Source organism: Equus przewalskii, chromosome 10 (assembly GCF_037783145.1).
Source record: "Equus przewalskii isolate Varuska chromosome 10, EquPr2, whole genome shotgun sequence".
NCBI lineage: Eukaryota > Metazoa > Chordata > Mammalia > Perissodactyla > Equidae > Equus > Equus przewalskii.
In genome coordinates, this window is record NC_091840.1 from 34,071,282 (window position 1) to 34,086,812 (window position 15,531).

General features: G+C 39.2%; 1 long non-coding RNA gene across 1 annotated transcript in view; it reads left to right on the forward strand.

Annotated features, from left to right (window-relative positions):
* The window catches only part of LOC139074078 (uncharacterized), a 154,724-nt gene extending 140,456 nt beyond the window's left edge, over positions 1 to 14,268 (forward strand). The window contains exon 3 of the long non-coding RNA XR_011523450.1: positions 11,290 to 14,268. This is a non-coding gene — a long non-coding RNA (uncharacterized lncRNA). The remainder of the gene's footprint in view (positions 1 to 11,289) is intronic.
* Positions 14,269 to 15,531: the final 1,263 nt, after the last annotated feature.

The window sequence follows — 15,531 nt, forward strand, 5'->3', positions numbered from 1 at the left end:
CTTGGCCATGGGGCCAGCCCCAAATATTTTTAACTTTACCCCTGAAAGAGGCCATATAAGCTTCCAGATCTAGGCATCTGACCTCAGACCATCTTATCAAAGGGTGCAAGCCTAGCTAAAATTTGGGTGTTACTTGTTTTCCTTTGCTACTGTCTCCTGTGTATATTTCTCCCTCTGGACCTTGAAGAAGGGGAAATGGCTGTGGTCTAAGGTAGGATTCTTGTATTCTTAAATATTAACCTAATATTATCTAATGGACGCCAAACCAAACATAACCTTTAACATTATTAATGTTAGTAGTGTTTTGGTTATCTTAATATACCACTCCAAAATTTAGTGGTTCAAAACAACAGTCTTTTTTTCTTTTCTTTTTAAATTTCTCATGGTTGTATGGGTTGACTGCTTGGTGCTCTGCTGGTCAGTTCTGCTGGTCTCATCTGGGTCTCTTACACGGCTATAGTCAGATGGCAGCTGGGGCTAGAATCTCCAGATGGCTTCACTCGTGTGTCTGACACCTTGTCCGTGATGTCTAGAAGGCCAGACTCAGCTGGGATGCTGACAAGGCAAGACCTCTCTTTCTCACCTTGTAGTCCCAGGGCTTCTCCCTTTCCACATGGACTTGCCAAATGGTGGCTCAGGGCTCCTAAGAGCATAAAAGTGGAAGCTGCCAGACATCTTAAGGCTTAGGCCTGGGACAAGCACAGCGTCGCTTCTTCCTTATTCTATTCCTTAAAACAAGTCAGAGGCCCAGCCCTGACTCAAAGGGAGGGATTACATAAGGGTATAAATGCCAAGAGGTGTGGCTGATTGAAAACCACCAATGTAACTGACTTCCATAGGAAATGTTAGTGTCAGTTTTATTTGCAGTCTCTAGATTTAGTAAATGTACATGAGGATTTACCTCTCTCCCCAGTCAGGGTAAGATTTTTCTACATACGGTACAATCTCCATTAAGTGTTTCCTGAGAGCTTGAGGGTCTTAGTGTGTAGGGCTACTCATATACCCCAATATAGGCAGTCGCTATCTTTTGTATGTGGTTTAATTTAAAATTATGCAAATAAAGCCTCTGTTGACCCACCTGCTCCAATTTGACCTCACAGGGTTATGTGGAGGATTAAATAAAATCATTTATGTTAATTGCCTGGCACTATGCGTTAGTAAGTACTCAATAATGGTAATTGTTATTATTATTTTATTATTACTAGGGTCCCTAAGGTATTGGGCTGGTCTTGGTAAAAATGTAATGAGATGACTTTGGGAAGTCATGGTTCCCCAGGGCACCTGAGTGATTAATGCCCAAGAAAGTAGGTGGAATTGTTAACCTGAGGTAATGGGGACAGAACAGGGTATCAGCTGCCCACACACAAGATGATAAGAGAATCAACAAGTACAGTTACAGGAAGTATCAGAAAGACAACAACAAGAAGAAAAAATAGAAGTAGTCAGGTCAGATGAATAGGAAAAAGAATTTAGAGGAGAGAGATCAGAACAAAAGGAAGAATCGTTTATTTCTTAGTCAGCAAAAGGCCCCTAACAGACGATGAGGCCAAGGCAATAGAGAGACTACCTGGAAGGGGGAATGAGATGAGGAGCTGCCAGTTTTCAGCTTGCAAGGAAGACAGAACCAGGTAACAACCAGACTAAGAGAGGAGTGGGACATACATTCCCTTTGGGGTAGTATCAACCTTCTGGCACAACTAATTATGGATGATCCAGACAGCAAAGGACAAAGGACAAAACCAGCCCTTGGAAGGTAATAAATCAACTATATCCAGAGTGAAGAACCCGAGCCAATTGAAACAGCTTTGGCCTCATCATGATTATGGTGTTCAAATTTAGCCAGTTTATAACTCATTATCTACAAACTTTCTTTTCCCACATCTGTTATTCTAGTTTTCTCCTTAGTTCTCCTAGAAAAAATATGTAATAATATGTTTGAGAACAAAGAGATTAAATAAGATTTAAGTGAGATCGTGGGGGTAAAAAGCATTCTGTAAATTTTTAAGTGCTCTACAAATGTGAAATGCTATTATTTTTGAGCAGCAGACACAAGTGTTGCTGAGAGAGAGGGCTGTTAGGGCCCCACGGCTGAGGTGAACAGTTTTAAAGCCAAAGACAGTAGAGAGTTGTGAAAACCACAGACAGAGTCGGGTAGAGACCATTGCTGATTGTTGACCTTGTGAGCTCCCTACCCTGGCTCTGACCCTCACCTCTGCCCCATCTCCCAACAGCTTCGACAGAGAAGGTGTTTGGTATCATTTACCTTCAGACAAATTTGTGAACTGAAGTTGCAAGGAAAGAGCTAATGAGTATTTGACCGTTGTATTAAATTAATAAACAAATATCTAGATAAAGGTAATTCAGAAAGAAGAGCCGAGAGAAAAGCGTAGATAATCATCTCTGCCTTCTAGCTTCATTTGTATCAGAAAAAGAAGAATTTCTGAACAGAAGGGGAGCAAAATTTATGGGAAAATACTTTAGTAGTAGGCTGAAAGGAGGACAGTATAGGAATAATTTCTTAAGTTAATTTTCTCTTAAAGAAAGCGGGAGGGCCTGTAAGGGCTTTGGGTGCTAAATTAGCCTGAAGGTACAAAGCTACAGAAGCATATCAGAAAAGATGTTTGACTCTGTCTATAAGATTCAATATAATTTTCACTGATTGTTTCCTTCAGCAAATATTTATTGGGTACTTATATATATGGTACTGTCTGCCCTCATGGCACTTATATTCTAGAGGGTGAGACAGACAGTACAATAACAAATAAATAAAATTTCAGGTAATAATAAATTCTACGAAGAAAATTGAATTGGGAAAAGAGATGGAGAATGATTGAGTACTCACAGTATCTTTGTTCCCACTGCACTTAGCACAGTGAGAGTCCATAAAAGCCAAATGAATGAATACAGGACTGCCCCCTCCCAAGTTCAAGCCCTCACTACCTCATGCCTAGCTTATTTGTCAGTCACCTTTTCATGGGTCACTTTGCCTTTGTTCTCTCTTGTTTTCAGGTGTGATGCACACCACTGCCTGATTTAAAATGCTACACTTTTTTTTTTCCTGAGGAAGATTTGCCCCAAGCTAACATCTGTGGCTAATTTTCCTCTTTTTGCTTGAGGAAGATTTGCCCTGAGCTAACATCTGTCCCAATCTTCCTCTATTTTGTCTGTGTGTTGCCGCCATAGCATGGCTGCCAATGAGTGGTGTAGGTCCATGCCTGAGAACCACACCTGGGCTGCAGAAGCGGAGCCTGCTGAACTTAACCACAAGGCCATGGGGCCAGCCCCTAAAGTGCTACTTTTATCATGCCACTTTTCCAGTCCGAAACCTTCAGTGGCTTCCTAATGCCTTTTTCTTTTTTTTAGGAAAGTTTAAAGAAAATGCTATATTTGTCTGTCACTGAATCTTCTTTATTGATTAATGTCACTTCTCCCCTATGTCTTACTAAAGACATGTGGTGTCCTTTTAATATTATTATTAACCTAAACAACTTTATAGGAAAGAAGGTAATAGACAGTAAACTATATTTATGTCACTCCAAATCTTTGAACTATGGAGTCACTAAACTTTAGCACTGAGAATGGCCTTGGAATCAGTCTAGATCAACTCCTTCAGTTCATGGATGAGGAAACTAAGAACAAGTAGATAAATTGCTCAAATATCAATACCCAGCCAAGTGAAGGCCCTGTCACCACTAGAACTCAACTCTTCTGATTCCCACTGTCCTCTCCACTGCCCTACTTTATACATACAGACCTTTTTACGTAGTTTAATCAGAGCATATATGCTAATTTATGTCTCTTTTTTTCTGTTTACGTTACTGGATATACACATTTCCATGTATGGATATAAGCCGGGTTCCTGTCATTTTTGGTAGCTACAAGGCATTCCATCATATCCACATAGGCTACGATTCTTTATGAATTATTGTTTTGAGTTGCATGGAGAAAGAAAATGAGCCAACACTAATACTTTGTGTTCACTGTTTTTAGTAATAATACCTGCAGCTTCTTTGTAAATTATGTTAAAATTTAAAAAATTTAAAAATTTTTTTAAATTAAATTTAAAAAATCATATATTCTTAATCTGGCTTACTCATATTTTCTTTTTTAAAAGTGGACCTGCTCATTTCGTGTTTCCTAAGTGTTATTCTTATTTAAGTTTTAAAAAGTATATAGAAAGGTTAAGGTATAAATATATACGAAGTATGAAATAGTTTTAAATTGATAACTGTCAAACTCATTTACTACCGATTCAAAATATGTACTTATTTATATTCCTGATTATTCTTTGTAATTCATCTCAAGGGCATGGCTATTCTGCATTTGAATATACAAAAAAGGCTTTGGAAAGTATTATCCTTCTCCCTCTTCCATTTGGAAAATAGAGGAAAAGAGTCTTTGAAAGGTGAATACCTCAAAAGTTCATTCAATACTTCCCAAAATGTCTCAGGATTTACGGCATTTTATTTTCCAAAGTCTTTGGGAAAATTAAGCCCAGACTGATAATCTAACGACCATTTTGTGGTGTTGCAGTGTTATTTTTCTTGAAAGTCATTATGACAAGATAAAGCAAATTAAAAAAATCCTAGTTCATATTTGAATTGGGTATTGAACAGACTGCTCTGCACCCAGAGAAAACTTAAAAGTAAAGGGCAACACATCCATAAATTGAGCTTTTGAATCAATGTTATTTTTGTAGTTCCTTCATTTTAATACCTGAAAATCACTAACCATGGATGCTACTGAGAACTAAGACTAGATAAGAACTGAAGACGGGAAGATGAACTACTCGTGGGTAGGTAGAATTGCTTGTCCACATTGTTAACAGTAGCTATCATTCACTGAGCCCTTTCTCTAACAGGCTTTATGCCAAGCACTACAACTACATTGTATCATCTAATCCTCATGACTGTTTGGTGTTATTACCCCCCTTTTATGGATTAGTAAACAGAAGTTTGGAGAAGTTAGGCAATTTGCCCAAGGTCACACAGCTAGCAGAGTCAGGATACAGATCTTTAATTCCAAAGCTTATGCTTTTTGTATACCACACTGCCTCTGTTGGGCAAATCATTGAAGGAAAGGGCAGCAGTTTACCTGTGCAATAATCTCATGGAGGGGAACTACATAAAGGTTGAGGTTGTTCCTGTGCGAAGAATATAAGTCCTTTTATTAATTAAAATGTAACATCTGTCCTAGTCATATACTTTTAGCAACTTATCCCGCATTGAAAGATAAAGATTTTGAATGAATGAAGGTTGGTCTTTTTAAATGTTACTGATCATTTATATAGTTTTCATGTGTTGTAAAAAAAAGCCTTCTAAAATCAAACATATCAGATATTACACATACCTGTCCCAGAAGAAAACAAATGAATTTGTTTACAGTGAGCAGAGGAATGAAATAACGTATCACAAACTACTTTTCTTCATCAATGATGAATTTTCAGCCTTTGGATCAATCTTTGTTCTTAAGAGATTCCTGACTTGGTTAACTTTTGCAATAGGAAATCCCATAAATTTTTGAAAAGATAGAAATCCAGAAGACTGGTCTGAACTTGCAGTGCAATTCTTTAAAATTTGACAAGATAATATGTTTTCATCACGACATACGTGATTTGGCTCCCCAAGATGTATGTATTTTGAAAGTACAGTCATGTGTCATGTAACGATGTTTTGGTCAATGACAGACTGCATATACAACGGTGGTTCCATAAAATTATAATGGAGCTGAAAAATTCCTATCACCTAGTGATGTGGTAGCCGTCCTAATGTCATAGCACAACCCATTACTCACGTGTGTGATGATGTTGGTGAAAACAAACCTACTGTGCTCCCATTTGTATAAAAGTATAGCACATACAATTATGTACAATACATAATACTTGATAACAATAATAAAGACTATGTTACTGGTTTGTGTATTTACTATACTATACTTTTTATCATTATTTTAGAGTGTACTCTTTCTACTTACTAAAAAAAAAAAGTTTACTGTAAAACATGCCATGTTACGCTGGCAGCAGCCTCATCCATCTTGTGTTTACCACATCTCTTGATTGCACCATTTTCTCTTGTGCTTGATTTAATCTCGTGTTGTTTTGTTCATCATGGCACTTAAGCATACAAAATCCACTGCTAATGTTGCCAGTAAAAGGCCACGTGGAGTGATTGACCTGGAAACAAAATTTAAAGTGATTAAGGACTACAAAGGTGGAAAATCAGTGACGGTTATTGCTCACCATTCAAGTATGTCCCATTCCACCACAGCTACGATCTTGAAGAACAAGAACACAGTGACAGGGGCTAGCCTGGTGGCGCAGTGGTTATGTTTACATGTTCCACTTTGGCGGCCTGGGGTTCGCCAGTTCAGATCCTGGGTGTGACCTATGCACTGCTTGTCAAGCCATGCTGTGGCAGGCATCCTACATATAGAGGAAGGAAGGGCAGAGATGTTAGCTCAGGGCCAGTCTTCCTCGGCAAAAAGAGGACTGGCAGCAGATGTTAGCTCAGAGCTAATCTTCCAAAAAAAAAGAGAACAAAGTGACAGAAGCTGTTAAAGGATCTGCTTCATTGAAGTTAATGAGACTAACAATAATTCAAGAAGTGTCTATAACAGCCATCAAGAAACTTCTAATGACCTAGATTGAAGACCAAACACAGAAGTGTACACTTCTTAGCACCATGATGGTCATGGCCAAAGCAAAAAGTTTGTTTGTGATGTTGAATGAAAAGCCTGGATCAGACTATGATGTTGAATTTGCTGCCAGCTCTGGGTAGTTTAAACAATTCGAGAATTGTTATTCATTACATAATGTGAAAGTGAGTGGTGAGTATGCGAGTGCTGATGGGAAGGCAGCTGAAGAATTTTTGGAAACTCTAGATAAGCTGACTGTGGAGGAAAATCACTTACCAGAGCAAATGTTCAGTATGGATGAAACCTCCCTATTCTGGAAACAGATGCCTGAAAGGGCTTTCATCCATAAGAAGGACAAGTAAATGCCAGGTTTCAAAGCTTTTAAGGACAGGATAACAGTCTTGCTTGGGGGCAATGTTGCAGGTTAGAAATTGAAACTCTCTGTGACCTGGCATAGTGAGAAGCCCAGGGTCTTCAAGCATATCAGTAAGCACACACTGCCAGTGTATTACAGGAACAATAAGAAGTCATGGATGACCTAGCTCCTCTTCCAAGATGCCCTCCTGAATTGCTGTGCCAGTGACATGAAGAAGTACTGTTTGGAGAGTAACTTACCTCCCAAGATTTTGCTTATTGTTGATAATACTCCCAGACATCCTTCTTTTATTGGTGATCTTCATCCCAATATCAAAGCAGTGTTTCTTCCTCCAAACACCACCTCTTTGGTCCAATCAATGGATCAAGGAGTTATAGCAGCTTTTAAGGCCTACTACCTGAGGAGGACCTTGCCCAGTCTATTGCTGCAACTGAGGAAGACTCTGATGCAATTCTGGGAGGATTACAACATGTACGACTGCATCAAAAACCTTGCTTGAGCTTGGGGTGATGTCACCAAGGAGTGTATGAAAGGCATCTGGAAAAAGACACTCACGAGGTTCATCCATGACTTCAAAGGATTTGCCAAGGATGAGGAGGTTGCAAAAATCAACAAGGCTGTGGTTGAGGTGGCAAATAATTTGAACCTAGGTGTGGATGAGGATGACACTGAGGAGCTCCTGGAGGTAGTTTCTGAGAAATTGACTAATGAGGAGTTGTTGGAACTGGAACAGGAACACATAGCTGAAGAAGAGGCAGGAGAAAAGGAAACTGCAGGAGAAGAAAAAAAAGAACTCCCAAGAAAATTCACAGTGAAGCATTTAGCAGAAGCTTTTGCAGCCCTCAACAAGCTCCTTAAAAAGTTTGAAAACATGGACCCCCAATACCTAAAGGTTTTCATTATAGAGAGGAATGTTCATGGTGCATTATCTGCTTACAAGCAAATCTATGATAAAAAAAAAAAAAAAGAAACAAATCAAGCAAACCACCATGGACATATTTCTGAAAAGAGTGACACCTCCTCAAGAGAAGCCTCAGGCAGGTCCTTCAGGAGTTATTCCAGAATCCTATGTTATCATAGGAGATGACAGCTCCATGTGTGTTATTCCCCCTAAAGACCTTCCAGTGGGACAAGAGGTGGAGGTGGAAGACAGTGATATTGATGATCCCAACCGTGTGTACACCTAGGCTAACGTGTGTGTTTGTGTCCTGGTTTAACAAAAAAGTTTAAAAAGTAAAACAAAAAAATTTTTTAATAGAAAAAAGCTTATAGAATAAAGATATAAGAAGGAAAATATTTTTTTATAGCTGTACAATGTGGGGTTTTTTTTTTTTCTGCTTTTTCTCCCCCAATCCACCCGGTACATAGTTGTATATATTTTAGTTGTGGGTCCTTCTAGTTGTGGCATGTGGGGCGCCGCCTCAACATGGCCTAATGAGCGGGACCCAGGATCCGAACTGGTGAAACCCTGGGCTGCTGAAGCGGAGTGTGTGAACTTAACCACTTGGCCACGGGGCTGACCCCTGTATTTTTGTTTTAAGCTAAGTGTTATTACAAAAGAGTCAAAAAGTTAAAACAACATTTAAAAGTTTATAAAGTAAAAAAAGTTACGGTAAGTTAAGGTTAATTTATTATTGAAGAAGGAAAAATATGTTTTTATAAATTTAGTGTAGCCTAAGTGTACAGTGTTTATGAAGTCTACAGTTGTGTATAGTAGTGTCCTAGGTCTTCACATTCACTCACCACTCACTCTCCGACTCACCCAGAGCAACTTCCAGTACTGCAAGCTTCACTCATGGAAGTGCCCTATACAAGGTGAGCCATTTTTATCTTTTATACCATATTTTCACTGTACTTTTTCTATGTTTAGATATGTTTAGATACACAAATGCTTATCATTGTGTTAAAATTGCCTACAGTATTCAGTACAGTAATGTACTGTACAGGTTTGCAGCCTAGGAGCTTACCATATAGCCTAGGTGTGTAGTAGGCTATCCCATCTAGGTTTGTGTAAGTACATTCTATGATATTCGCATAGGGATGAAATTGCCTAACAACACACTTCTCAGAACATATCCCCATAATTAAAAGATGCATGATTGTAGCTGTGTTGAGGGAAAGAGATTAACAAAGGAACTAGAAAGGCGGAAAATGTGCTATGGTAGCCAGCCTCCAAGATAACCTAGAATGATCCTCATATCTTGGTATTCCCCTCCTACATTGAATCAAGGCTAATTTGTGTGACAAACAGATTACCGTAGAAGTGACAGTGTAGGACTTCTGAGGTTAGATAGTAAAAGACGTTCTACCTCTGCCTTCGCCCCTTAGATCCCTTCCTTTTGGGAAAGCCAGCCACCGTGGATGCAAGAGCACTTGACGTTAGACCTAGGTGAAGAGAACCTGAGGGGTCCTACCAAAAGCCAGCACTAACGTGCCATCCATGTGAGTGAGCCACCTTGGAAGCAGATCTGGTAGCCTTCAGATGACTGTAGTCACAGCTGCCATCTGACTGAACCTCATGAGAATCTCCAAGCTAGAACTGTCCAGCCACAGAAACTATGAGAGATAATAAAATTGTGCCACAAAGGTTTGGCACAATTTGGTTTACAGAAATAGATAACTTACATACACACTACCATTTAAATATTGCTTTGCAGAAAGGATGTCTATTCTCTTCCCAATTATGAGTTTGGATCCAGAAAAGAAAATAGCACCTATGCCAGGGAGCTCAATACTTGGAATCTAACATGAGGAACTAGTTTAAAATGTTTGGAAGAATTCAGAGGGTAAATAGGAGGATGGTGGGACTCCCAGAGATGAGCAACATGAGGGAGTTGCTACCCTTAGGGCTGCAGGGACTAGAGGAAGAGACCGTGTTGCCCAGATGTGGTAACAGATTTTTTTTAGCAGATTCTCCAGCCCCAGTTAAGCCTTGAGGTAACTGGAACCTGGATGACATCTTGACTGAAACTTCATGAGAAACCCTGAGCCAGAACCACCTGGCTAAGCCAGGTCCGAGATTCCTGACCCTCAGAAATCCTGGGAGATAATAAATATTTGTTATTTTAAACTGCTAAGCTTCAGAATAATATGTTACATAGAAATAGATAACTAATATAGATTTTGATACCTGGAAGTGGGACAAAATCCTAAAATGCAGAAATGACTTTGGAACTGGGTTGTGGGCTTTGGGGAGAGTTAGTGAAACTCTAAAGTACCTCAACAAAACTGTTAATAGAAGTATCTTGATCTTTTATATGGCTGCAGGTGAAGTCTTGCAAGAAAATGAAGTAATGTTATTGGAAACTGAAGAAAAGGGGATCCTTATTATACTGTATAGTGGCAGAAAGTTCAACAACATTGTTGCCTGAAGTAACTGAATGGTAGAAAGTGTGTCTAATGAACTGGGTGATCTAGCTAGAGAGATTTCCAAGCAAAGGTTTCTTCTTGTTGCTTACAGCAAAATGTAAGAGGAGAGAGAGAAACTAAAGGAAGAACTGTTAAACAACAAGGAGACAGAATTTGCTGGTTTTGAAAATTCTCAGCCTCTCCAAATGGCAAACAATGCTAAAGTTAAGATATAGCTTCTGAGCAAAAATCAAATCCAGGGCACTACCAGTAAAACACGGTCCAAAGAAAAAGCCAAAGGTGTGGCTATAAAATCTTTTGTTAGTCTCAAAAAGATTTAAGGTTGCGCATTAGAGTACTATTGAGTCAGACAAAAGGGCTTCTAAGGAGATTAAAGGTATATCTCTTTAGGAGATTAAAGGCATAGTCTCTTAATAAAATGGTAAAGTGTCTAGGAAACTTAAGTTCATTGTCCCTCAGCCATCCCATCAGAAGCCCAAGGTAGAGAAGAGCTTATTTGAAAGATATTTGTAGGTGTGGCTTTGTCTAATGGGGTAGACCCCCATAAGATTCATGGAAGACTCATAAAATTTTTTTAAAGAATTATGTATGCAGAAATATTGTCACCTTGGACCAAAAGGGATAAAGATGGGACAAAATAAAAAGAGGCCTTTAGACCCTCAAATTTCTACTAGGAAGAAGTAGGCTGAGAAAATTCCTCATCTATAAATATGGGCTATCTTTCATGAAAAAGGGAGGATGACCTAGAAGTCAGAACCAAGACCCCAGAACATGATGCTGAGAGCCAGGGAGAATTATTCCCCAGCCTTGAGACTTAATCAAGGAACTTTCAACATTAGCTTAGCTGGATTTCAGAATTATAATGGACCAGTGACTCCTTTGTGCCTGCCATCTCCCCTCCTTTTGAACAGAAATATCTACAGCAGTTACCCTGTTACGCCTGTCTCACCATTGTGTGTTGGGTATACGGAGGGGCAGATAAACTTTACTTTCACCGGGGGAGAAGAACTGTACTCAAGGAGCTACATTTAAGGAACTAAACCCAGGGAGCCTCAACTGCACCTGGACCTGATTTAGATGATGAGATGCCATACTTCAAGCTGATGCTGTAATAAAGGTGAGACTTGTGGTGACTTTGGGAGAAAGTGAGTGTATTTTACACGTGGGAGGGACATGAATCCTGGGGGACCAGAGAATGGACTGTGGTAGCCAGCCTCCAAGATCAGCCCTCAATTATCCTTGCCTCCTGGTATTCACACCCTTGTGTAGGCCCTTCCTACACTGTGTCACAATTGGTCTGTGCGACCAACAGCATGTGGCAGAAGTGATGGTATGTAACTTCTGAGGTTAGGTTATTAAAAAGACTGCAGCTTCCATACCAGTATCTCTCTGTCTCTCTGTCTCTGTCTCTATTTCTATCTCTTGGATAACTCCCTGTTGGAGAAGCAAGCTGCCATACTGTATGCAGCTCTAGGGAGAAGGCCACCTGGCAGAATACTAAAGCCTCTAGAAACTGTGTCCTGCCCACAACCATGTGAGTGAACTTAGAAGTGAATTATTCAGCCCTACTCTAGCTATGAGATGACTGCAGTCCCAGCCAACATCCTGAAAGCAACCTCATGAGACCTTGAATCAGAACCACCTGGCTAAGTCACTCTCAGATTACTAAACCTTAGGAACTGTATGACATAATAAAATGTTTGTTGTTTTAAACTGTGAAGTTTTGAGGTAATTTATTATGCAGTAACAGATAACAAACACACCAGCCCAAGAGCTAGGACTGCCCAACAGAAGCTAGAACAGAAGCTAGAGAGGGGCTGTCCTTCTGCAGTAGGAGCCATAAAGAAGATGCAGCCACTACTGGAGACACTGCATGAAGCACAGGGAGAAGGAAAGACCTAGCCTCTTCATGGCCCCTCATCTGCCACCCTTGCCTCCACTGGCCAAACCAAACCACAAGGAAATTGTTAAGGGAGCCTGAGAAATGTCATGTGCAAGGAGCAACCTCTTGCAATACAGAACAGGGCAGAGCGAGAGAAGGAAATTAATCTGAGAACAAATAGGCAAACTACCAGCACAACCAAGAATCCTTTTTCCAGGGAATCCTCAATAACATTCTTCGGAACCTTGTCCTCAAACTCCAGTTTGGGAAACAATGGCCTTAACCTACTCTTCTCCAAATGTCTGCAAGTCTAAATCTTATATATTAATTATCATCCACTTCAAGTACAAAGTTTTTCTCCACTAATCTTTTGTTCCTCATTACCCTGGGTAGCCCCATCTTCTTTCAGTTCCACAGCATTTGATCTACACCCATTTTAGGCATTTTTAAACACAATTTATAGTTATTTAGTGCATGTCTTATTGTCTGAGAATTAATAAGTTTCTTGAGGGTCAGCTCTATTTCTGATGTACTGTTGCATATTGCCCCATAGTCACAGCGCCTAGTACAGAACCTTGCTCAGAGTAAATATCAATAGGTATTAAGTGAATGAGTGAATGAGTATTAAAGCCAGTGATAGAAATGGTATAAAACGCTGTTAACTTTGTCTATATTACTATTAAATGCTTTATATACTCCTGCTGGAATCAAGAGATTCTAGGATAATCTTTCTATTTTCTTGGCTGGTCACATCTTTTGAACTCCTTTGAACCTTCTCTAGGGGGAAGAGAACAATAAAATTGCAAACCGGTTTGTATCTGGGCAGGAATAATTATCCTGTGAGACCAAAGTCCTGCCTGGAACTTTTTAGAAGGAGGAGTAGGTTCAGAGAACTGCACTTGTCTCCTCTCTCAACTTTGACTACTCTGAGAAAAGTCATCTGCTCAGTAAGAAAGGAATGCTCAGCATTTTGCAAAAGTGATTTCCTCTACTTCCCTATCTTTCTTGCTGATGCCTTGATAGAGGGAATAAATATAAAACAGAAAGGATGTTTTTACATAAGTTCCTCTTAATTAGTTCAGGCTTCTTCACTTCCTGCCTGGATTACCACAATGCCCCCAACAAGTCTCCTGGCATCTTGTTTCTAAAAACAAATCTTCTAAAAACACTCTCATGTTTAACGTTTTTCAGTGGTTACTCATTCTCTTCTGGATAAAATCCAAACTCTTCATGATTTGGCCTTGGGATTACTTCTTCGGCCAAATCTTTTCTTATCAACATCAAGCTTTCCAGTCCTCCCCCTCTTCCTTCTGCCTCTTTCCTTTCCCCTCTCACCTGAATCTTCTCCTAGTTCAACCCAACTCATCCTTCAAGATTTCGTTTCAACTGTCCCTCAAGGAAGTTTCTCTTGAGCCTCTCGGATAGAGTAGGCTCCCTTAGCATACTTTATAGATCACTTTGGCCTTGGGCAAGCTGCTCTCTAAACCTCAGTATCCCAATCTAGAAAATTGCTTGTGGCAAGGATAATAGATAATTGATGCAAAATACTTAGCACAGTGCCTGACATATATATTAAGTGTTACATATTAGATGTTAAATCATGGCAATTATTTAATCCAATATCTTCATTATATTTGGGAAAACAGAGATCCAGAGCAGTCAAACGATGGGCTCAAGTAGAATAAAGATAGAGAGAGGGAGACATCTGATTCGCTTATGAAGATTTACAAACCAAATTTCAAAGTGAGGAAATTAGGAGGGATTGACTTCAAATCTAATATTAAAATAAAACATTTATCAAGAAATAAACTTGGGGTTGAGAGTAGATGCTACACTACTAAGAAAAATGGCAAGTCAGGGCAACTTTCAAGACAATTCAGGATATTTGACACAACTGAAATGTTTTCTTAACTGTCTCAACTTGCTAATTTACTTTTTCTGTTTATTTCTATATTCAACGAAGTAGTGTCTGTGCATTCACTAAATAAAATGGTTTGTAACTCCTTGACATTTTTTTTTTTATTGAATTAAGTACAACGTTAAACCATTAACATGACCTTTAGAAAATCAATATTGTCCCCGGGCTCAAGACCACTTACTCTACAGCTTAATTGGTCCTTAGCTTTCAGCTTCTGACTCTAGACTTGTATTATCCAATACAGTAGCCACTAGCCTCATGTGGCTGTTGGGCACTTGAAATATGGCTAGTCCAAATTGAAATGTGCTATATAAGTGAAAATACACACAGATTTTAAAGGTTTGGAAAAAAAAAAAAAAGCAAACTATCTCAATAATTTTTTACATTGACTACATGTGAAATGATAATATTTCTGTTATATTGGGATAAATATAATCTATAATTAACATTAATTTCACCCATTTCTTTTTATCTTTTTTACTGTGGCTACTGAAAAAAATTTTACTTATGTCCACTGGACAGTGCTGTTCTAGATCCTGGGATTTTTCAGAATCAGGTGGGGAGCGTTAGTTCTAAGATCAGATACTCCCCTCTCCTGGATTTTCTTTGTCTCAGTGATGTAACTCTGTCACCCTTCCTGGAGGCCAAAGGCCTCCACTATCCCATTCAGAATGGGGCCCTCAAAAGGCTGAAAGAGTTAAAGAAACAGTTTTAAATGTAGATCATTGAGCGAATCCACATTTCAAAGAGTCAAAGACAATAGGTGATTATCGACCCCAGGCAACAGCTAAGATTCACCTTACCATTCCTGATTGGCTCTCCTGTTTACTTGGATCATCTCTTAATCATCACAACAACTCTAACATTTAGGTGCTATTATTACATACACATTTTACAAATGAGTAAATGGAAGTTAGGGAGCTAGCAGGCATGGTCTGGAGTTTTGACCCCAGGTGGTCCAACTGTCCAAGTGTCATATCTAGCAAGACTACAAGCTCCTTGAATATCCTGTACCTTGTCCCTTCATGACCTGACACATACGAGATGGTCAGTAAGTATGTGTAGTAAAATGTATATACAGTATGACTTCAACCATGTAGGGAAAAAAAATATGGAAAAGTCTGGAAGGAAATACATCAAAATGTTGAAAGATGGTTAATTACGAGTGGTGATGTTATGGGCATTTTTTGATAATGTACATATTTTGCTTTTCAATTTTACACTTTTCTGTATCTTCCAAACTTTTGACAATGTGCATATACTGTTTTTACTTCCATTACTCTTTAAATCACGCAAAATGTCCTTTTAAGAGAATGTAGATGGTCACTGACATGTTCTCTGTGTGCTGATACT